Source organism: Pinus tabuliformis, chromosome X (assembly GCF_031772625.1).
Source record: "Pinus tabuliformis cultivar Carrire ecotype Pingquan chromosome X, CPIR1, whole genome shotgun sequence".
NCBI classification, from domain to species: Eukaryota; Viridiplantae; Streptophyta; class Pinopsida; order Pinales; family Pinaceae; genus Pinus; species Pinus tabuliformis.
The window spans coordinates 1,294,083,321-1,294,109,009 of NC_142308.1; the positions used below are offsets into that span (position 1 = coordinate 1,294,083,321).

Sequence of the window (25,689 nt, forward strand, 5' to 3'; positions counted from 1 at the left end):
TATGCACTTAGAGCTCCTTTACTATAAAACAAAAATAAAAAATAAAAAACAAAAACAAAAAAAATGTGCTCTCTTCATTTCATTATCTAGGAAGTATTTCTCTCGTCCAAGTTCTTTTTTGTTCTTGGTTCTTGTGTAGAGTTTTTTTTGTTATAATCAGAAACTTGAGATATTTGCAAAACTTTAACATGCCTATCAGATTTAGTTAGGCTATAACACATTTCTATGGCCCTAATGGTACATTGCCAATTGTAGCCTATACTCAAAAATGTAACTAGGCTCCAAGTACCTTTCATTATTAGCTATTGACACATTCACTCAAGTTTTCATTTATATTTCTATTTCAAAGTCTTAATATACTTGTATTCATTTGTAAATGAGGAACTTATAGCCCATTCATTTCACCAACACAGATCCTCTGCAGAAGTGAATTTCATTCTCTATAAACCCATTTCAGAAATGATTATAAGGCTTTTGTCCTTAGTATAATCTGCACACAAATCGATCAGCTGACAATGAAACAATAATGACTCTGGACTTGTTTACCCCTTATTTTTCCCCTTGGAAATTTAGAGTGTTAAGGACAAGCACATTTCATTAGGATGGAGGTTCAAAGACAGATAAGTGGTTGGTTCCCAAGGGAGACTCATTGCAAGATTGATTCAGTGATAGTTCAAATGCATTTTTGCATAGATTGGAGAGAGGTGTTAATTTTAGCAGGTTTCCTATTTTGTAGGAGACAAAGTTCTAGGCATACTACAATTGTACCAATCACATATTCTGAGTCCTTTGAACATAGTATTCCACTAAGGCTTTTCCACGTGACATGCATGGCACTTTCTATTTTTAGCAAGTTTTGTCCAAAGACTCATGTGTCAGATATAATGATATATTTAGAATCCTTCCGAGATTATGAGTCTGATAAGCTAGTTATGGGTGACATGCAAGAACTTTCTATTCTTGGCAATAAATGCATGTCAATTCTAATCGTGGATTTGGATTGCTTACTGAAAGACAAATCCAATGAGTATGATTTAATGATACTATGAGGGCTTTCTATTTTATCAGTGGTCACATGTCAGGTTTGTTACCCGCCAAAATGGGTAACCCTATAGGAGAAAACATTTCTCCTATTCTTGACAGCCAACCAGTCAGCCACATAGCTAGCAGCCCCTGATAGCCACCACTAGCTAATGAAATGCCATTATATTTCTGTCACTTGCATTAGTCATATACTACTCACCCATCCAATATGAGGACATGATGGATGAAGGTGGGCTTCCACTCAAAATGTACTTTGATCATTTTGAAATTGGGTGCTTATGCTTGTTTAACATTGGGCATTTGGTATGGATTATTGGGTGATCTAGAAGAAATATGGGTTTTTACTGTGGTCTTGTTCTCTCACCTTAAATGGGGAGTTAATCTTCAATCCTAGTTCAGTGGGACCTACCCTAATGACCCAATGGGTATATGAGGGGCACTACTTGGGAAGTCATGATTGAGATAGCAAGTTCCATCTATCCCTATGTCATACTTAACACTTTCCATCTTACATTACAAGCCCATATTGCACCTCCATTCTTCGAGTTCAATTAACCATTGGTTCCTTGGGATTTGGCATCCATATGTCCACATACCTAGGTAGGGCCCAGAAACTTTGCCTTGGGAGGTTCATGCAGCTAAAAGAAACAGAAAGGGCATATCACGACCATAGCAAAACCAAAAAAAAGAACATCTAAATGTAGAAGATGGCCAGGGACATAAGAATTAGCATGTGGACAAAATCCTAGCATAAACTCTACCTCACTCATATGGCCGTCACCTAGCTCTTGAGCACATGTTGCCCCATTACATCAAAAGAAGGAACCCTTGCATGTCCAAACCCTAATGAGCGATAAAATGACTCATCATTAAGGTTGTATTAGTATTGTAGGACCTATTATCTTTATTGGTAGGTTAGTGTCTAGCAGATGTTTTCATCATTAGCACTTGACTAGATGACTTTCTCTCCATTGTTGACTTCAGCTCATTTCCCAATGGGAGGAGTCTACTATCAAGATGAGTTGCAAGTTGCAGATAGACAAGCATGGTAATTATTATATTTGCAGTGGAGTAGTAGAGATACCATGTAGTTGACTCCATAGCCCAGTGGACAAGCACTAATTGATAGGTCATTTCTCATTGATTAGTGGCACAGTTTTAGAGTATAGATATTTGATGGTTCTCGACATCCCAAAGGGGGATATCATCCCGTTGAGTCACCATTGTTAACCCTAGTAGCACTTCTTTCCAATGAAGGTTAAGGTCTAATGAGACTCGTTACCCACAAACATGGGTAACCCTATAGGAGAAAAATTTTCACCTATTCTTCACATCCAACTAGTCAACCATGCAACCCCTGACAACCACCACTATCTGATGACATGCCATTACATCTTTGCCACCTGCATTAGTCATATGCTTTTCACTCATCCAACAAGAGCACATGGACGAAGGTGTGCTTCCGCTCAAAAGGTACTTTATTCATTTTGCAATTGGGCCTTTATGCTTGTTCATATTTGGACATTTGATATGGATTATGGGGTGACCTAGAAGAAAGATGGGTTTTAACTATGATCTTGTTCCCTCACCTTAAATAAGGGGTTCTATGTTGCGGGGGAGCGCCCCCCCTGGAACCCGCTCCCGAATCGCGCTCCGGGCGGGAGCGCGCTCCCAAAATCGTTCCCGGACGGGAGCGATTTTCGGGAGCGCGCTCCCTCAAAAAAATTTGTGCTCCCTGGTCTATTAGGAAGCGATATAGGGAGCGATCGCTCCGGCGCTCCTGGAGCGATTTTTAACGCTCGGGAGTGATCGCTCCCTGATCGCTCCCAAGCATTAAAAATCACTCTGGGAGCGATTCGAGCCGGGCCAGGAGTGGTTCGGCGGAAAAAAATCCGCGGACCCGAAAAATAAAAAAAAATTAAAATTTTTTTTTGGGTTTTAAAAGCCCAATGGGCCAAAAAAAATTCATTCTAACTTCATTGAGCTTGAGTTTGGAGCTGGAGCAGGAGCAAAGGAGCGAGGAGCAAGCCTGCAGAGGTAAGTAACTTAGTAATTTAGTTAGTTTAGCTGGTTAGATAGTAATTTAGTTAATTTAATTTAACTGTTTGAGTTTAAAAATCATGTATTTAAATTAAATTAATAAATTAAATTAATTAATCCCAATAAATTAAATTAATTTGCAGATTCAAGAATCAAAACCCTACAAACATCAAACACCATGGACCTGGCTATATTTATTGGCATTTTCCTCTTCCTGGTCCCTTTTATGGTTATTATGGTGTTGGAGAGTAGGAAACGGAGGGGGCCCCAAACTGAAGAGGGGGATGAAGAAGCCGGAGAAAGTCAAATGGGTGAAAACCCCGATGAGGAGGAGCTGGAGGAGGGTGAACATGACCCTCAAAAAACTAAACAAGACCAAGCTCCATTGTGGAAATATGTTCACAGGGCTGAAACAGGGAGAGGGGGTGGAACCACTAAATTTCATTGCCCCCATTGCAACACTGATTACACAGGTTCATACACCCGTGCTAGAAGACACCTCTGCGGGAAAAGGCCATGGGATGGAGAGAAACAAATAGGAATCAAAACTTGTACAGCGGTGTCAACAGCGGATAGAGCCAAATACATAAGGGAAGAGGAGGAAGCCCAATACAGAACAAAAAAATCAAGGGGTTTCTTTGAACCAAGCTCACAATCACAAAGAACTCCTTCAGCATCCTCCCAAGGCAGTGGATATGGACATGGAGGCACAGGGTCATCATCTTTAAGGCATAGAACCATATCAGATTTCCTTGATGAGGGGTGTAGGAATGATGTGGATTCAAAATTTTAAAGGTTTCTCTATGCATGTGGGATACCATTCAATGTTCTACGCTCACCTTATTGGCACGAAATGGTTTCTGCCATAAATGATGCCCCTAAAGGATACAAGAGCCCTAGGTATGACAAGGCAAGAACCGTTGGCCTTGATCATGAAAAAGCAAAAATATCACATTCTTTGAATAAAATGACAAGTTCTTGGACTGACCATGGGGTGTCCATTGTATCTGATGGATGGACAAATGTAAAAGGCAAGCCATTGATAAGTGTTCTTGCTGTGTCTGTTAGTGGTCCCATCTTTCTAGCTACACATGATTACTCAAACAAGTTCAAGACCGCCATCAACATTACAGAAGCATTACTTGAAACAATTGAGCGTATTGGCCCATACAATGTCATCCAAGTCATCATTGACAATGCTCCTAATTGTAAGGCAGCGAGAGCAATTATTGAGGATAAATACCCCAACATATTTTGGTCTGGATGTTTGGTTCACACATTGAACCTTCTGTTGCATGATATTGTCAAAAACAAAAATGAACAATACCAATGGATTGGTAATTTGTACAAGAAAGGCAAACAAATGATAAAATTTATTACAAATCATAGCAATACCCATGGCCTTTTCCGTAGTCACTCAAGATTGGAGTTGCTGAAGATTGTGAAGACTAGATTTGGTAGCTATTACCTCACCTTCAGGCGCCTTTTAAAGGTAAGAGAGGCATTAGCTAGCATGGTATCAAGTCCACATTGGCAGGTATTAAAGGAAAGGGCTACAAATGCAGCTGACATGGGAGGTTTTGAAATGGTGGAGGAGGGCAGTTTTGGACAAGTGTGAGGCAGGTATTGGATTTCATCAAGCCAATTTATGACATGATTCGGTTTGCAGATACAGACAAACCAGTGATTGGCGAGGTGTATGAGCAAATGGATACCATGTTGGGGCAAATAAAAGATATTGTTCATAATAGAGATCCCAACTTGTACAAACTAATTCATGATTGTGTGTGTGAACGGTGGAATAAGCTTAATGTTCCACTATATTGCTTGGCGTATATCCTTACGCCAAAATACTACTCTACATCTTGGTTGGGCCAACCTGCAGCAGGGGGTGGGGTTAGGACCAAACCCCATTTAGATCCAGAGGTAACTAAAGGATATTTGGAAGCATTAGAAAAGTTGGTACCTGACAGGGAGGAATGTGCAGCTGTACGCCTTGAAATAGGCAGATACTTCAGTGGCACTAGTTTGTATGGTAACTTCCATGCAATGGACGACAAAGATAAATTTGAATCTCTCACATGGTGGGAAACATATGGCGGCCACGAACTTTTGCCAAAATTGGCAAAAAAAGTTCTTTCACAGGTTGTAAATTCTTCTTCTGGAGAGAGGTGTTGGAGCACCTACAGCTATATACATAATGTGAAAAGAAACAGACTCAATGAAAACCGAGCAGAAAGCTTGGTTTATGTGCACTACAACTTGAGGTTGTTGAGTCATTACTGTGATCGGGCTAATGAGGATCCCACATATAAAATTTGGGACAATCACCCAGAGGATGACAATTTGGAGGATGGCGTTGTACATATTGAAGAACTAGAAGATGAACTTGTAAGGGATGAAAATGAAGCCATGCCACCTCCACCTCCACCTCCACCATCTACTGGTAGCAGTGCTCGAGGTCCGAGTCTTGTTCCTTTGTTGTCGCCACCTCCATCTACACCCTCGCGTGGAGGTTCTAGTTCTGGTCATCGGTCTGTGCGGGAGACTCCTAGAAGACCACCACGACCTGCTTATACTCCTGGAGACTCTCGTGGCAAGGGCCACATGTAGATTTACAGTTTACTTGTCTTTTTTAGTTTCTATTAGACTTTAGTTTTCATAACTGTTGAGTTTTGAGTCCTTGACTCTTGACTCTTTCATATCATAATGATATTTTTTGTAAACATTATATCACTGTGACGATGAAAATTTGAAGTTTGAAGTTGGACCTTGGCAATTATAACTCATTGGTAATGATTGTGAATTATGAATATGATGCTTTGTGAAAGACTAAAGTCGTTTCATTTCATCTCATTATTCATGTTTCATTTTATAAATTTTTAACATTTCATATCATGTTAACAGTTAGAAGTTAGGACTTAGAAATATCTTCGATATTACTTCTTGTAATGGTTAAACTTAGCTTACAAGTACAACTTTGGTGATCAATGATGATAAATGTTATTGAATTTTGAAATTTTCAATTCTGAAAGCTTGAAGTTGAAACTTTAAGATTGAATTTGATGAATCATGATTTATAAGAGTCTAAGACTCAATATGTTGCAGTTGTAATATGTATTTTACTAACTTGTGGACATGGTTGATGACGATTATAATTTCTAGATGATTGATGTGATATGGTTCAATGATCAATCTATGTTTTTTTATGTTTTTTATGTCTAATTCATCATTCTACATGTTTTTGTTGACATATATGTATCAAAAATTAAAAAATATATATATATATATATATATATATATATTTATAAAAAAACCGCTCCCGGATTCGATCCCAAACCGGGAGCTTCTGAAAATGGTCGCTCCCGCTCCCGTTTTCGCTCCCGCTCCCGCTCCCAAGTAACATTGAAGGGGTTAATCTTCTATCCGAGTCCAATGGGATCTCTGTTGAGAAAACTAGGGTAGATTAGATATGGTTTTATAAACTTGATTTTTCTTTATCCTTGACACTTGCTTGTGATATTAGATTAATACATTATTATTATTATGTTTTTTTGTTCATCACCAAGACAAATGCCAATAAGAAGCTCATAATGCAAACAAGAAGACACTAGAAATAGGCTCCAAGTCAGAGCAAAACCCACAAGGGGAAAACCCAAAAACTCCTTCTTATAGAATCAACTCAATGAAGACTTACAAGGCCTTGAACCAAGACTAACCACCAAAAGACAAGCCAACCACCCTTAACAACTTCTCTGCAAATTCGGTCCATAGGAAATCTTAGTCTCCGCCAAGAATCTCACACGTGTGATTTGTAGAGATACCAAAAACATAAAAATTTGTTCTCTCTTTCTCTTCACTGCCTCTGTCAAAGAATTCACATCCTTCTTCTTGCTTGAGATCATAACAGAATATCTTGTAATGTGTGTGTCTCCAATGAGGTCGAGTTCCTCATCCTTTTATACGCTTCTTAAGGGCTACAAAGGCCTTTCCTATGCTAACTAGAAGGGTTGGCCGACTTGTCCTTTTGGAGGCTTCTAGACTGTTTCTTTACAAAATAATAATTTCTTTTTCTTGCTTCTAGAGCCAAATAAGGGCTATTACATCATGAATTTGACTCTTTGACTTTGAACAAGACCTTAGAGCACACAATGGGTGCTTGACCTAGGACAAACAACCAATGGGCAAGAAACCCATAAATAATTTTTGTTTTTACAAATAATTTCATTTTCTTTTTCTTTTGACAAATAAAACGATAATTAAATCAATTCATGACTCATATACAATTATGAAGACCAACACTAGTTACATTTCAACACTCCCTCTTAACTAGGGAGGTATTCATAATTGACTGCACGTACAAGGACAGTACTTCCATTGAAATATTCTCATAAGAAGAGTCGGATTTGTAAGACATCTTATAAGCTATCCTTTCAACTTATGTCAGTGCATCTCATCATACCAACCAACATTGTCATATTGCAAGGCCTTGACTAATAGTTTTATCTCTCCACTAGATTAGAACACAATGCTGGGGAGACAATGATTTATAGACACTGTCATTGTCTCTCAAGGCACATACCCTATCAGGATGTTCACAAGATATGTTCTTTTAGGACCATTCTTGTCTTGGATTTTACACATCCTCATGGAATCTCCTCTTCGACTACACTTTCCTATTGGATGCCCTACCTCATCCTCAAAGAGTGTCAATATCGATCTCAGATGCTTACCTAATCCTCCATTATTTCTTCACGATGTGAAAGCAAGAATGATGTGTCTATCTCTCCCTCTTAACCAAGGAGGATCTACTCATTCCTTTACACATGAAAGGAATATATCCAAGCTCCCTCTTAACTAGGGACTTGCTTCCAATATTAGTTCTCTATTCTTCCGTGGAGATCATGGTACCATCAGTTGCTTTTAGGCTTCCTTCTTTCGTGTCATCAACTTCTATGCACATCGTGGAGCCATCTTGTAGGGACAAGTCATCACTTTCCATATCATCAATATGTATCTGTTGCATATTTATGAACTCGTCACTGTGAAGGTTGAGCATCTAGAAAGTGATCTATCAAGACATTGTTAGTTTTTGTAGCATCGGATGTGTTCTAGCCACGAGATTTGGTGGATAGGTTAGAATACATGTATTCTCCAATACCCATAAATCGATTCTGGAAATTCCACTTAGAGACGACTTAATTAGATTTATTAATCAGTTTTAAATATTTCCTACGTCTAAACTTTGGAAATATGATTAATTAATCATAATTAATTAAGTCATGGTGTGAATGTTCTAGAAACTCACACAGATTGACAGGGAAATAATCTGGGTCATCGATTATGTTTTAATCTTGGTTGTTAGTGCTCCAACAAAATATTATAAGAAGAAGTCGATGGGTAGATGGAGGACACACTAGTGCAGTTACTCAGTTGCCCAGGAAGATCGATTTTATCAGTGGCTATGATATAGCAGAGGAGATAGAGCCAGAGGGTGACTAGCAAGTGAGAGAGAGAGGGTAGCAACAGAAGTCCGGAAGGAAGATTTCCGAATTCAGGAAGAGGCAACATGAGGGAGAGCATATTCCATAAGAGCACTGCACAGAGAGTGACGCAGAGGCACCAGCGTATGGGCAGAGGGTCCATCTCTTGGTCAGGAAGTTGCTGTGGAGAGTGAGAAATTTCTTATAAAATTTCTCTTAGTATTTTTTCTCTGTCTAGATTGCCAGAATTCTTGTACTCAGATTTGCTGCTGAAAATTAATAAGAAAACCCTCATCTGTTGCACCGGTTTTCCCACATTGGGTTTTTCCAGGGACAATTGTCCAAAAATAACAATGTTAATGTTTTCTATGTGTGTGCTAGAATTTCTCTATTTCCAGCATTTTATTTTCCGCAGTAATTTATTGTGAAAATTGCAGTAGTAAACTTATTCGATATTTGCCGTAGCAAATAAACTGCATAATCTATTTGACAATTAGAAGAATATTTTTCAGTTATTGCAATAGATGAAATTTTCACATGGTATATGATCAGCCAGAGAGCTCAGTAGCAGAGAAAGGAAGAGGTTCACTACTTAGCATGAGCAGCAATTCAAATCCCTAGAGGGCAGCATAGTCTCTTGGCCAGGGAATCGTAATTCTTGAGGAAAAGCATCTTTTTTGAGAGAGTGACAGAAAAACTTGATTTCTCCAAATCAAGAAAGTCCAGAGGCAGAGGGTGCAGCCCCATATTTTTGGAAAAGAAGATCTCTAGCCGGACATAGTAATTTTTGCAGCAGTTTGTTGAACAGATTCAGCGTCGAGAGGAAATATAAATAGCACAGAAAAATTATGGACAGAATTAACAATCAGGATGATTCAGATTTATCTTCCAGGTTGGAGGATGAATTTGCTTTCCTATCAAGATCAACTTCACTTGGAGTCTAGTATATAGATAGTGGAGCTTCAGCTCATATGACAGGAGTTAGAGAATATTTCTCTAGCTATCAAGAAGAGCAGATGGACTTCCAGATCACTATGGGCAACAGAAATAAATGTACTCCTGTAGGGAGAGGCACCATAGAGTTTCAAAGGGAGTTAAGAGACAGCACCAGTGCTACTAATGTATTGCATGTGCCTAGATTGGGTATGAACGTAATTTCAATGTCCCAGTTGCAGGACAAGTGGTATGATGTACACTTCGTAGGGAAGAAAGTGTATGTCAAACACTCAAGCTAGAAGAAGGTGAAACAAATTGGAGCTCGAAGCAACAGGTTATACAAGTTGCAGCTCAATTCTCCAAAGGCACTAATAAGCAGTGACAGTAGTTGTGGAAAGGAGTTGAACTAATTGTGGCATAGGAGGATGGGACATTTACACCATGGAGCACTCAAAATGCTCAGAGAAACTATAACAAGAGATCTAATTCTCAGTACGAAGCACAATGATGTATGCAGAGGATGCGTACTTGGGAAATATGTGAAGGCAGCATTCCCGAGAAGTGACAGCATAGAAAATGGCGTGTTAGGATTAATACACTTAGATACTTGTGGCCCTATATCCACTATAGCTCTTAGTGGTGGTCAATACTTCGTCACCTTTATTGATGACCATTCCAGAAAGACCTAGATCTATTTCTTAAAGACCAAAGATGAGGTCTTTGATTGTTTCAAAGAGTTTAAGGCACTTGTAGAGAACGCGACAGGGAAAAAGATCAAGGTGCTTCGCTCAGATAATGGTGGAGAATACATTGATAAAAAATTTACAAATTTCTGCACAAAGGAAGGCATCAAAAGAAAATGGACAGCTCCGTATAGCCCTCAACAGAATGGAGTAGCGGAGCGGAAAAACAAAACAATAATTGGGGCTGCGAAGGCTATGTTGTATGATCAGGATCTGCCCAGATTTCTATGGGCAGAGGCATGTAACACAACAGTGTACATTCAGAATAGAACTCATAGAGCATTGGGGAAGAAAACGCCAGAGGGAGTCTTCACAAGAAAGAAGCCTGAAGTAAGTCACTTAAGGATTTTTGGGAGTACAGCTTACTGCCACGTCCCAGATGAAAGATGTAGTAAATTGGATCAGACTGCAAAGAAGGGGTTCCTCGTCAGGTATAGCGAGACCTCAAAGGCATACAGGATCTACATTCCTAGCAGTAGGAAGATTGTAGTGAGATGATATGTAAAGTTCATGGAGGACAAAGCTTTTAGGAGATCTCGAGAAATGCCTGTAGGTGATTAGAATCAATCAATAGAAGTCTTGTTAGTCCAGCAGCAAGGACAGCTAGGGGGACTTGCAGGAGGACAGTCACAAGGATCAAGTACAGTGACTAGTACCAGTATTTCCTCAGAGGTAGGAGATCCGGGGAGTTCTCAGCAAATGGAGCAGCAGGAATAGGAGAAGGAAATGATTGAACCTCCCACCACCAGTGGTATATCCAACAGGGAAGTTCGTCGAGCATTGAGAGATGCAGAGGAATTTATCAGAACTTCTAGGACAGACAAGAGACATTGCAAGCAGCCTGATAGATATCAAGCCTTGGTAGCTCAGGTTGCAGAACCCTCTAGCTTTCAGGAAGCTGCACAGCATCAAGTGTGGGTGGATGCCATGGTAGAAGAGTATAGTTCTATCATGACAAATGATGTTTGGGAGGTAGTGTCGAGGCCGGAAAACAGATCAATTGTAGGTTCCAGGTGGATCCACAAGATCAAGTACGCTACAGATGGCAGTGTACAAAAGTACAAGGCTAGGTTCATGGCAAAGGGGTGTGCACAGAAAGAAGGAATAGACTATGAGGAGACCTTCGCCCCAGTCGCCAGATATAACTCTATCAGATCTGTTATATCCCTAACAACACAGATGGGATGGGGTATTCACCAGATGGACGTCAAGACAACATTCTTGAACAGGGTTATAGAAGAAGAGGTGTATATAGAACAACCTAACGGCTTCGAAACTCATGAGAAGCACACTCATGTGTGCAGGATGAAGAAATCCCTATACAGGCTCAAGCAAGCACCCGGGGAGTGGTATGGTCGGATTGACAGTTACTTGCAGCAGTTGGGATTCGTCAAGAGTGATCCAGATCCCAACCTCTATTACTTGATGGTAGAGGACGAGCCACTCATTCTGGTTTTGTATGTGGATGATCTCTTTTTGACCAGATCATTAGGGCTCATAAAAGACTGCAAGAGGAACCTTGCAACAGAATTTGACATGAAGGATATGGGGTTGATGCACTATTTTCTAGGATTGGAAGTTTGGCAGAAGAATGGGGAGATCTTCCTTGGGCAAGGGAGATATGCTATAGATATTCTGAAGAGGTTCAAAATGCAGGATTGTTGGCCCATGACTATGCCCATGATCACCAATTGGAAGAAGATAGATGCATTAGGGGACAAGGAAGTCAACCCCACCTTGTATAGACAACTCATTGGGTCTCTCATGTATCTGGTCAACACTAGGCCAGACATTTGTTTCGTTGTCAATACCCTTAGTCAGTTCATGGTTGAGCCGAAAAGGGTACATTGGGCAGCAGCCAATGTTTTAAAAACCGCAACTGGTGACCGGACCGGTCCACGTAATGCACCGAGTTTCGAACCGGGACTGGTTAGGTCTAAACGAACCATTTTTAGAAAAATACATTAAATAATTAATTTTTAATAAAGAGAAAACTATTTTTAAGATTTAAAACCATGATTCCAAGGCAATAGAGACAAAATATGCATAGTTTGCTCATTTATATACCATGTAAAGGTGAATATATCAAAATGGCACTGAGTGCAATACATATCATCGAAAAAAACATAAGCAATGAGGCTCTAAATGGCCTATAAAGTCCAAAAACAATGATGCAAGCTATGAGGCCATTGGCCTACTACAAGTCTATAGTGTACATATGATCAATCATCAAATTCATCACCACTACTAGACACAGGATCATCATCAAGAGCTACATAGACATCATCTGGTTCAGATTCTGAGGATGCCTCACCCTGATCTGCAACCTCGGTAGCAATGCCACCAATAACAATAGAAGTGGACCTAATGGAAGCATGAGTTGGTCAAGCTGCACGACTAGTTCCTTCCATTGGTTGTTTGCCTTTCCTTAATGCCGCTACTAATCTTGGTTCTCATGGCACCACCAAATCTGCTTCATCCCCCGCTAATGCCATGTCGATATCAAAATCAGCATCAAACACAGGATCTTCAGTCTCCTCCACCCATTCTGATGTTGGATCAATATCGTCCAACACAATGGGATCTAGATCAGGGGTTTTTTCATCATTTAGTTCCTCCTTAGTCGAAAGTTGTATTGCATGAAGACAAGATCATTTAACCGTTTTTGTTCCAAACGGTTTCTCTTCTTCATGTGTATGCGCTCAAAAACAGACCAATTGCACTCACAACCTGAAGCATTGCAAGTTTGGTTGAGGACTCTAATAGCAAACTTTTGCAATTGAGGACAATGGCCACCAAATGACTCCCACCAATGTGCGGCAAAGAAAACGACATTAATTAGTAACTTAGTTCATTTCATTACTTATTTACAAATTACAAGTATTTATAGATAATTTGAATTATAAATTTGTAAACAATTTAACCTGAAAAGAAAAACAAATTCGGAATTGGAATTGCTTACCTGGTTGATCCACATCTCTTGCCATCTTTGCCAAGTTTTTGCCAAAGGTACTAGTTTCCATACTGAAAAGAGTAAGTTGTCTATGTATTTCCAACTGGTCTGCATGGCTAGGGACCATGCGCTCTAAGCAATCAATTAATCTAGCTCTGACCTCCCCATCCTACAGATCTCCTAGCCGAGCTTTATAATGATACTTTGGGTTCAAAAAATAATCAGCTGCATGTATAGGATGATGGAGTTTATTGTTCAATCTGTTATCAATGATCTCCCATATACGACCATATTTAGCTAACCTATCCTTGTAAGTTGACTGTATCTTCTCCTGTGCATGATCCATAGACTCATAAATGTAGCCCATGGCCAATTTTTCCCCATCCACCATCCTTAGCACCTTAACAAGGGGCTCGGTAATTTTCACAAGCTCTACAGACCTTTTCCAAAAATAATTGTCAAACACTTGCTTTTTGGTGTCTTTGCCATTTTGTCTACGAGCCCACCGAGATTCAGTCCAATCATCAGAAAAAAAACATTTTCTGCAGGTTTTTATGTTGACCATTGAGACATTGCAATGTGAGGAAGTGAGTTGCAAATCTCATAATTGCAAGCCTAACAAGCTCTTTGACCCCAATGTTTTTCCTCATTAGGTTCAATACCCATGAGTGGTTGTAAATGTATTTTGTAATGCACTTGGCATGCTCTACAGTGTTTTTTACCCACTCCACTTTGCCTATGTCCTCAAGCATGAGATCTATCCAATGTGCAGCACATGGATTGCAAAATATGGTCTTATATTTGGACTCAAGCATCTTTCCAGCAAGAACATAGTTTGAGGCATTATCGATGATGACCTGCGCAACATTCTTCTCCCCAATTTACTTAATAATGTCATCCAAAAGCTCAAATATAAGGGTTGCATCCTTCATCTTATCAGATGCATCAATTGATCTCAAAAACATGGTTCCTTGAGGGCAAGAAATAAGGAAATTAATGATAGTGCGTTCTTTCCATCGGTCCATCCATCTGACATGATGGAACAACCTGTTTTCAGCCATGAATCTTTATACTCAGCCAAATGCTCATCAATGGAAGAAATCTCTTTTTGCAAAAGAGCTCCCCTCAAGTCATGCATACTAGGGCCTTTGAAGCCCTTTCTTGTAGCTATAACAGAGTCCCACATAGCTTGGTAATAAGGTGAGTGAGCATCATTAAATGGGATATTTGCATCATACCACCATCTAGCAATGTAATGATGAGAAGTTTCTTTGCATTGTTTTTTCCAATGTTGATCCAAAGTGGGTTGACAATTTGGCTGGGAGGAAGTGGGATTAGAAGAGGCAATGTTGGCAGACAATGAGAAATAACTTTGGATGTTTGTTCTCTTTGTTCCTTTTGATAGTTGGCCAAAAGAAGGATGAACATAGTGAAAGGGGTCTGTTGTGGCACCGATTGTCATGACAACACTCAGACCGAGGGTTGTCACCCTGATCCCCAGTGTAGTGCCCCGCTCTAGTTGACTAAACAGTGATATGACTCTAACATTTATTTAGCCCTAAGGCCCACTCATTATTCTTTGAGGACCTCAGGTTGAGGATCTAGGCACATGACTCTATTATTAGTGGTTGAGACATTTATGTATGTTCTCCATTGATGTTATGATAAAGATAACATTAATGGTTATGTAGGTTATCTATTGGTATTATGATGATTGTAGCATTAATGGTTATGCATGTTCTCTATTGATATTATGGTGATTGTAACATAAATAGTTATGTTTGGTCTCTATTGAACTTATGATAATGATGGCAATAAAGGATATGTATGCTCTCTATTGATATGATGAGGACGATAAATTTGATGGATAGGTATATTTCTATTGATGTTACAATGTTGATAATTTGATGGATATGTAGGTTTCCATTGATGTTTTGACGATGAAAGCCATGATGGATGTATCCCTTATATTAGCTACTTACATTAGTTCTGGTTCACAATGAACAATGATGTGAATGACCAGGTGATGGTAATAATGCTATTATGACAATGACTAACACTGAAAAAAACTGGTTACTGATTATTATTGAGTATGGCGGGAAACCACCAGAGGCACTCGCACATGACAAGTTGACGACACTTGGTTTGATGAAAATCTATATTATTTTATCTTTGAAATTCTAATCGATTTTGAAACCTGCTATATATGTTTATCTATATTCTGATGATATGGTAATGGTTGCAGGCACATATGAGTTGCTTGGCCGAATGACTCACATATGGGTGATGGGGTTGTACAAGTGGATGGAACTACATGGGAGGGGTGGGACAGTGTCCCTGATCTCACCCACTAGCACTCCCACCGTGACTTGGGCTGGAAGGGTTGAAACACCTTCGCCTTGAAGATCACGATGCCATGAGGGAAGGTCCCAAAGTTGGGTCGCTCATGAGGATCTGACCGGGGGGCGCGCATCAAGGTGGATTCCTTGATCCCCGACACCATTAGTCTCACTATAGCAGGCAACATAAGAGATGGTAGTGGTCTATGACGTTGCACTATACTTTCCCCTCGTAGTCACTGGATGCTTGAAGGGCAAGTGGTGTGGCACCCTTAGAACTTTAGGGGAATTTCTTGAAGGGCACGACCAACTTGGCACCCTTGGCATCACAAATAAAATGTTAGGCATGGCACCCTTGGAACTTCAAGGGAATTTCTTGAAGGACACGACCAACTTTGCAACCCTTGGCATCACAAATAAAATGTTAGGCATGGCACCCTTGGAACTTCAAGGAAATTTCTTGAAGGGCACGACCAACTTTGCAACCTTTGCATTACAAATAAATTGTTAGGCGTGGCACCCTTGGAACTTCTAGGGAAGTTCTTGAAGGGCACAACCAAGCTTGGCACCCTTGGAATCAGTAAAAATAAATAATAATAAATAAAAATAAGTAAGGAATGAAAACTAGGTAAAGTTACATCAAGGGTAAATGATGATTAGAAACCAAGGTGATTAAATCAAAAATAAAACTTGGAATAAGGAGGATCATAGGAAGAAATAAAATAGAGTACCTTAAAAACTCTACCGTTTCCATGTTGGAAAATAATAAGAAGATTATGTGGTTTAATTAGGTAAAAAGGGGGAAAGAGGGACATAATTGTAAGGATAAAGATTAATCCTAAACTAATTAAACCTAATTAAGAAAAGAGGAAGGTGAATTAAAATAAGAATAATAAATTAAATTTAGAGAAATGTAAAGAACCTCCATGTGGCAACAAACAACATAAGAATATCCATCTAAGAGACAACCTGAGTTAAATTAGGGAGTAAATAGGGGATCAAATCTTGACTCATTAATTGACTTTAAGTAATGAACACAAATTAAGGAATAAAAAGGGGGAATAAAGAGACAACTAGGAGAAGAAATAGGAATCTTATTGAGGTGAGGAAAATATTGGTTTTAAATAAAAATTTAAGTAAATAATTTTGGGAGACCCTTGATGTGAGAATGACACATGGGTGGGTGAATAATCAAGCTATTGAATTATAAAAGAAAAAATAATTATTTATGCATGACATGACAAGTGTCACCCATGAGGACTCCTATAAAAGAAGGGGCAAGCCATGAGAGAAAGGACTTTTTAGGATCCCTATTGTTGGATGGATGAGATGATGTCAGAGCAGTGATTACGAAGCTATAGTGAGTTTGGTGAGGTAGAGGATTTTAGAGAGGGGACTCTTGAGCTAAGGTGTGCTCTCCTCTACCAGCTAGTGCTTTCCTCCATTGTACAACCCCATTGCAACTCGGGGGTCCACGGGGAAGAAGAGTACCCAAGGAGTAGGCTGGGAGGTTAATCGGTGGGTCTTCGCATTCGGATCAAGTGCGTCATCATTCACTCGCGGAGGTGACCAGCTACAAGGGAATACCAGCAACAGCAGAGCAAGTGGAGTCTCGCCTTCTGGTGAACGGTACATATGTATTTCATTACTATGGATCTTAGTTAAAAGTATGAAAATGTTATGATATGTTTCCTGAAATGAGTGGCAAGAATGTGTGTGTTAAATAAATTTGAATTTCAATGCGTTTCTTTTCTGGTTGTATTTGCTGTTAACAAGCAAAAAAAAAAAAAAGAGAAAAAAAAGTATACAGTCTGGATTTGGTCCTTACATTTGGTATCAGAGCCAAGTTGAACCCTTGAAGCCTATGGGCCCATGCATGCTTGACTAGTTTTGTTTGCTATATATGGGTATTTCTCTAAAATCAAGAGATTGATTTACCCTCCCAACTTGTGTTTGGAGATCTGATTTTCGGTGTTTTAGTTGTAGATTTATTATAATGATGTGATGAACAATCATTTTAGTTCCAGTCGTTGTGAGGAAAAGTGGATAACCTCGGCTCAAGTCTCATTTTATGTCTCATTTTATGAAAAGGTTTATATGTTTGAATTTAGTTAGTCAGATTGCCCATGAGTTAGAATTTAGTTAGTCGGATTGTACATGAGTGAGTATCTATATATATATATATATATATATATATATCAAGTTAGTTAACTGAAATTGTACCTCAAAGAATATAAAATTAGCCTGGTATCATACCATACCGGAATGAGGGAGGGAAGCGAGCAGGCAGTTTGCCCGGAATATTTATATAAGGAGAGAGAGAAAATAAACCAGTTTCCACTTGGTTTCTTTCTGAGACAATTGTGCTTATTAGAACTAGGTTTCATGTAGATATATTCTTGTTATAGAATCGAGCCAAGGACAACTTCAACGGAATTTTCAATGAAACCCTAAATGTGGAAAACGCTTGCAGTGTAAGTGACAAGTATAAAGCTGTATTTTTTTTCCCGATATGTTCAACCCTTCATAATTTTCACTTCTTTCGCAGATAACCTCCAGAACTACATTTCAACATTGATATTTGTAAAACCATATAACTCCTCTTTGTAAAATGAAGATTGTGCACAAAACAGGAATCTTCGAGTTTATTAGTTGTGATGCAACATCGTTCGGCGTGATACTGATATTGAACAAGTTAACCATTGCAATCATACATCGTTCGGTGCCGAGATGTAATCATGTTCTGAGCATGTGGGATATGTAAGGCCAGACCTGGCTCTGCAACACAAGCTACTTATGGAACCTTCGGAGTGGCTTCACAGAGGGAATTGAAGCTAAGAGTTTAGCCTTTAACATGCTCATTGACTTACAGTGAGTGACCAATCTGGATTTCCATACTGATAGTTGAATCAAGGCGCGGGAATCGAGATGGATGACCTTCCTAAACCAGAGGTGCTGAGTGCCATTCCCGAGAGTCCCGATGGAACAGACCAGGTCGTCTTGATCATCGACACAAATCGGACAAATCAGACAATGTCGAACGATGGTGGTGTCGATTATCTGAGAAACGGGAAGTCGAAGGAGGAGAAGAAAAGCAGAATCGATGAACCCATAAAGCCCGCTGAGCAGCCTGAGGCCTTGGATGATTCGTTGGGCTCGACTCAGTTCACGCGAGAGCTGACTCTGGCGAACATTTACCAGGGGAGTGGAAATGTCGGGTCCTACAAATCCTTTTCCATTGATTCTGATAATCTTGAGATCGACTGGAATGATGATCGCACACGAAAAACAAGGGTAGATGAAATTGAATTGGGAACTAATAATTCACGGAGCCCAGAAAAACAGAAATTATCTGAGGAAGAAGCAAAGATAACGAGGGGCACAGTTCCTGCGTTGTCTAGATCGATGTACTCAAAACCGAAATCAAGATTTGTCGAAGCTCGACAGAGTCCTTCGAATGTTGTCGAAGGGAGCACCAATCCTTTCTTGCAAAGATCGCCCGACAGAACTTCGTCCACCACGCCCCGCGCCAGCCCCTTTAGGCAAAAGCCGCCTGACAGAGCCTCTGTCACCACACCCCGAGCAGCCACTCCCAGGACAATTGCTGAGGAAGAAGAAGACGATCCTTTCAAGGATGATGACCTTCCAGATAAGAAGAAGAAGCATGAAGTGGGCATGTGCCTGTTGTTGGAATGGACTGCCTTCGTTGTGCTGGTGGGGATGTTGATTTCGAGCTTGACAGTGGACCGCCTGGAGCATCACATGGTCTCGGGGTTGGAGATATGGAAATGGTGTTTGATGGTATTGGTTGTCTTCTGTGGGAGATTGGTTTCAGGTTGGTTTATTAGTATTCTTGTCTTCATGGTCGAAAGAAACTTCATTCTCAGGAAGAGGGTTCTTTACTTTGTATATGGACTCAGAAAGAGCGTGCAGAATTGTATTTGGCTCGCTTTGCTTATTCTGGCATGGAGTCTACTGTTTGATCCCCAGGTTGAGCGCTCCACCAAGAGCCATAAGGTGTTGGCTTATGTGACCAGGCTATTGGCTGCCTTTTTTGTAGTTGCAGTCATATGGTTGTTTAAGATTCTGTTGGTGAAGGTCATGGCTTCTACTTTTCATGTCAATACTTTCTTTGACAGAATCCAGGAGTCCATCTTCCATCAATATGTATTGGGGACTCTCTCAGGCCCTCCTGTGATGGAGATTCAGCAGAGCCTGAGGGATGAAAGGAAGCTCCCCAAGTCCAGTAATGATGACAAGATGCCTGTGGAAGGAATTCAGGTGAGCTTCAGGAGTATAGGGGTGAGCAAGAGGAAGGGTGGTGCTGGAGGTAAGGAAGAAGTAACCACAGATGTCATCAATGTGGAAGAGCTCACCAAGTTGAATCAGAAGAATGTGTCTGCTTGGAAGATGAAGAGATTGATGAAAGTCATTAGGCATTCTGGACTTTCTACCATTGCTAATACTATTGATGAGTCAGAACATCGTCGTGATACTGAGATTACAAATGAACTGCAAGCAATTGCTGCAGCAAAGAGCATTTTCAAAAATGTTGCTAAGCCAGGGGCCAAGTATATAGAGGAAGAAGACCTTCTAAGGTTCTTGAAAAGGAGTGAGGTGGAATCAATATTTCCGCAATTTGAAGGAGCAATTGAGACTAGCAAGATCAAAAAAATCTGCTCTTAAGAATTGGGTGGTGAATGTTTATCTAGAAAGGAAATCGTTGGCCCATTCTTTGAATGACACCAATACTGCTGTGAAACAGCTACACCAAATTGCCAATGCAATTGTAACAGTAATCATAATAATTATCATTTTACTTGTTCTGGGGATTGCCACATCCCATGTCATTTTGCTGGTATCATCTCAGCTGGTATTAGCAGGCTTCATATTCGGGAATACCTGCAAAACAGTCTTTGAAGCAATAGTGTTTGTGTTCGTTATGCATCCTTTTGATGTTGGGGATCGATGTGTTGTTGATGGTGTTCAAATGATTGTGGAAGAGATGAACATTCTCACAACAGTTTTCCTGCGATATGATAATGAGAAAATATACTATCCAAACTCGGCACTTGCTACAAAACCCATTAGCAATTTTTATCGGAGTCCAGAGATGGGTGATTCTGTGGAGTTCACTGTGGATGCTTCCACCTCAATTGAAAAGATGGGTGCCCTCAAGAAGAGGACAGCAAAATATCTCGAAAGAAAGCCACAGCACTGGCATCCAAAGCATAGCGTGGCCGTGCTAGATATACAAAACCTGAGTACAATGAAAATGGCCTTGTATACCCAACACACCATAAACCATCAGAACATGGGTGAGAAATCGAATCGAAGATCTGAACTTGTATTAGAGATGAAGAAAATTTTTGAGGAACTTGACATTCAATACCATTTGTTGCCCCAGGAAATCCATATCAAGTTTGTTGGCTCAGCCACAAATCAAATTCCACTGCAATGCTGACGTCTGATGTTTTGGAAAGCTAATCGCTGGATCCCTATTTTGGGGTTATATGCTCTACCATTCATTTATATCCCCTGTATTGCAAGTATAGGCTGTACCATTCATTTTATCCCGTTAGCTAATGGCAGTTCCCAACAATATCTGAAGATATGTGAATCATAAGGTTACCTTTGTGCGAAAGTGTAAATTCAAGCGTACTACAGTTTCTCTGGATTGCAATACCCATCAATTTCAACATGTACCTCGCTTGCTGATCCCACTTAGAGTTGTATTAGAATTCTCTTCCTTTGGCGGATTGATTGTTTTTCAGATTGTGTGCCAAGTCAAGTATGCCTCAGTTCTGTCATGTTTCATCGTTTTCTGAGATGAGATTTGATGCGTGTAAAATGGGACTGCTGTCATGTTCCATCGTTTTCTGAAATGAGATTTGATGCGTGTAAAATGGGACTGCTGTCATGTTCCATCGTTTTCTGAGATGAGATTTGATGCGTGTAAAATGGAAATGTTAAATGAGTTCCATGTGAATTTTTTTCCCTTCAAAAAAAAAAAATCTGTATTAAATTGAGCCATTTCAAAGAATAATAGAATTTGGCCTTCTTGATATAATTATTGTCACTCACCCCATGGAATTGGGAATGGACAAAGAAATGGAAAGTCAGGAAGTGTCCTTTGCATTGACGAAGAAAGACCATATCCAGATAGTTCCTCTGTGCGAATTTTGCCCTGTATTTTACTCACTCCAACGAATATTTACTGAGAAAGGACTTCACGGTTTTGCCTTGTACGCACCGCAAGAGGAAACAAACTCATATGCTCAGCCCAAAATAAAATACGCCCATTTTAGGGTATGTTGTCCAGAACTCGTTTTATCAAGAGTTGATGATGTTGCTCGTGGACAGAGAGAAAACGTATTTCTTCTAGTTTACAAAGTCAGCTGTCGGCATCTCAATAATGAACCAGTCCATTTCTACACAACTCGAACTCCACAATTCAATTGATAAGCATATCCTGAACAGAACTCGGCCAAAAAGAATAAGAGAACTAGTCCTCTTCCATCCGCGATTGTGAGATTACTTCTTGTGAAATGGCTCCACGAAGTACTGATTTTTAGTTAATGCATATTTTCCAATTAAGCATTTAATCAAACAATTTGAGAACAATGTGCTATGGAAGTACTTAATTTAATTTGACTCCAGATGAGATTAACACATTTACAAAATTGGCGGTGGTTAATCCATTGACAAAGCAACATCAACTGGCTTCCAAGGTAAGTCCGAAGTGCTGAAGCTACATGTACACAGGCGAATGTTTGTTATCTATGCAATTCGAGTCACCACACGATTCACTGTCAACAAAATTCGATCTTGAAGTTTGCAATATACTAGAATTGCTTTTAGAGGTGACAATCCACCACACTGTTGTAATCCGAGTTCTCAACTGCAATTAAACCGAACCTTTCAATGACCTGTAGGTAGATTTTATTCAAGGGATTTGAACATGCTTTCTTGTCAGTTGTCCAAGAATATGGCAGCTTGCTGTCACAGGTCCAAAATAGCTGCAATTATTTACCACAGGTTTAATACATATGCTATAGATCCACAAGTTCTGGGTGTAATCAATTTCCACAGGTATGCCGAGCAGTTTCCTTCCACAAAGTCGAGAACCAAACCAGACAACCAAAAAAAAAATGAAACCAGATGACTAAAGTCTAAAACCCAAAATATTGTGAATGAATGCCCTGTTTAAGCATTTTGGAGCACTTTAAGAACGATATAGTTACAATGCAACTGTAATGGCAGGGGTTTGAGTAGTGGCATTCTCTGTGTAGAATGCTACCATCTAATGCCATAGCGTTCTCTCCCAAAAGTAGCATCTTTTAGCACATATATTCAAATGTGTAGCAATGTTTCATTTTCAATACTCATCAAGAAGTTTTGCTGCTTCAGTTTGTCTTTTGTCCCATTCCAAGAGCATAGCGAGCAAAATTTTTGTTTTGTTGCAGTCTATGATGTAACACGTTGAGAGACATTTACAAATCTATCAGACATGTGGTTAAAAGAATTGGACCTCTATTCTACATATCAAGATTGTATCAAGATGGTTGTTGGGAATAAAGTAGACAAGGTAATCGTGGTAATCTCCTTTTAGAATAAAAAAAAAATTAATCAAATCAATGCATAATTCAATCAAATCAATGCATATGGAATATTAGTCATGATTATTATCAATGTTGGAATAGAACTAGAGGTGTCTAGTGAATAAATATTTTTCTTGTTTCTAAATGAATATAGTTATTGAATATATGTATTTTATATATATCTGTGTATATACGGTCCCTTTTTGACTTAGAATTTAGGGAAGTATTCTTTAGACTTGAAACACAGACAAAAAGAAGAAACACTGATTATTATAGTATTAACATGGGTGCATGCTTATTATATAGTGTGGCGGATGGCCTCCACGCTTGAGGATAAGCTATATGGCTAGCCAAACCAATGGTTTATGAGTATCCTTTTCTTGGTTTAAATGGTTTGGTTCATATTACAAATGGAGTATTGATGTCCTTTGAGATAGAATAAGGGGCAAGTCATCCTTGTCTCATTCCCATCTTCCTTTCTTTGGCGAAATTTTGCTAGAGCTCTGAAATCAAAATTTTTTCGCTAAAATACAATATAAGGAAGAAATAAAATAACCTTAGAGTGAATAAAAGATACAATATAAGGAAGAAATAAAATAACATTTGGTTGGTTGAGACCAAACCTGGTTTGCAAATGACTAGATAATGTTGCAGGCACATTACAAGGTTTTGAGCAATGCGTAAAAAAAAAAAAAATAGAGTATTCATTAGCAAGAGAAAATTCTTGGTAAGAGTTCACATTTGAGTATTTCTTGTCTAAGAAACACTAATATTGACTTGGTGGAAGACTAGTAAGTTACAAGTGAAAATGTAATTCCTTAATATGAATATCTTTGGTTTACACAAAGGCGCTGCATTGATAGCCAAATATGAGGGGTGGGGGGATTTTTCTTTTTAAAAGAGAATCACTAGTATGGATAATGAAGGAAGAATCATTTCAAACTAATTGTTAGTGATTCATAATGGATCAACTATGGCTAGCATGATTCACCAACATGAATCCTAAAACTATTTTAAGATATGACCTGTTTTTTTTTTTTTTGTGCTTATTACTATTATGGATTACCAATCATTGTAAATTTCAAATTCAAACAAGCTTGGTGCTGCAAATGACCGAAGTCAATAACATGCGAAGGATCTGAAATATAATGACGTAAAACAGAAACATGAAACGCATCATGCATACGTGCTAAAGATGGAGGTAAGGCAAGCCTATATGCCACTGACCCTTTCCTTAGATTTCAAAAGGTCCCTCAAACCATCCCATTAATACTCGATCCTCTAGTCGGTCCCAACTGAGAGGTGTTCTGTAGAATCTTCCATATAAGAACCCAAATGGTGCCCTCTTGATGGAACTCTGATAACTACTTTGGAGGACACCAAAGAGATGCGTCACTGTTTTCCTTACCTATTCCAAGGACTTCGGGACGAAGTTTATTATTAAGAGGGGGTGTATGTAGTGCCCCGCTCTAGTTGACTAAACAATGATATGACTCTAACATTTATTTATCCCTAAGGCCCACTCATTATTCTTTGAGGACCTCAGGTTGAGGATCTAGGCACATGACTCTATTATTAGTGGTTGAGACGTTTATGTATGTTCTCCATTGATGTTATGATAAAGATAACATTAATGGTTATGTAGGTTATCTACTGGTATTATGATGATTGTAGCATTAATGGTTATGCATGTTCTCTATTGATATTATGGTGATTGTAGCATAAATAGTTATGTTTGGTCTCTATTGAACTTATGATAATGATGGCAATAAAGGATATGTATGCTCTCTATTGATATGATGAGGACGATAAATTTGATGGATAGGTATATTTCTATTGATGTTACGATATTGATAATTTGATGGATATGTAGGTTTCCATTGAAGTTTTGATGATGAAAGCCATGATGGATGTATCCCTTATATTAGCTACTTACATTAGTTCTGGTTCACAATGAACAATGATGTGAATGACCAGGTGATGGTAATAATGCTATTATGACAATGACTAACACTGAAAAAAACTGGTCAGTGATTATTATTGAGTATGGCAGGAAACCACCAGAGGCACTCGCACATGACGAGTTGACGACACTTGGTTTGATGAAAATCTATATTATTTTATCTTTGAAATTCTAATCGATTTTGAAACCTGCTATATATGTTTATCTATATTCTGATGATATGGTAATGGTTGCAGGCACATATGAGTTGCTTGGCCGAATGACTCACATATGGGTGATGGGGTTGTACAAGTGGATGGAACTACATGGGAGGGGTGGGACAGTGTCCCTGATCTCACCCACTAGCACTCCCACCGTGACTTGGGCTGGAAGGGTTGAAACACCTTCGCCTTGAAGATCACGATGCCATGAGGGCAGGTCCCAAAGTTGGGTCGCTCATGACGATCTGACCGCGGGGCGTGCATCAAGGCGGATTCCTTGATCCCCGACACCATTAGTCTCACTATAGCAGGCAACATAAGAGATGGTAGTGGTCTATGACGTTGCACTATACTTTCCCCTCGTAGTCACTGGATGCTTGAATGGCA

At 39.4% G+C, this 25,689-nt stretch overlaps 1 protein-coding gene and 1 pseudogene across 4 annotated transcripts in view; one reads left to right on the forward strand and one right to left on the reverse strand.

Moving 5' to 3' along the window:
• LOC149144777 (uncharacterized) overlaps positions 1–25,689 on the reverse strand; it is a 375,115-nt gene that overhangs the window by 164,658 nt on the left and 184,768 nt on the right. The gene's annotated exons all lie outside the window — the stretch shown is intronic.
• Positions 18,410–21,433, forward strand: LOC149144778 (mechanosensitive ion channel protein 10 pseudogene; annotated as a pseudogene).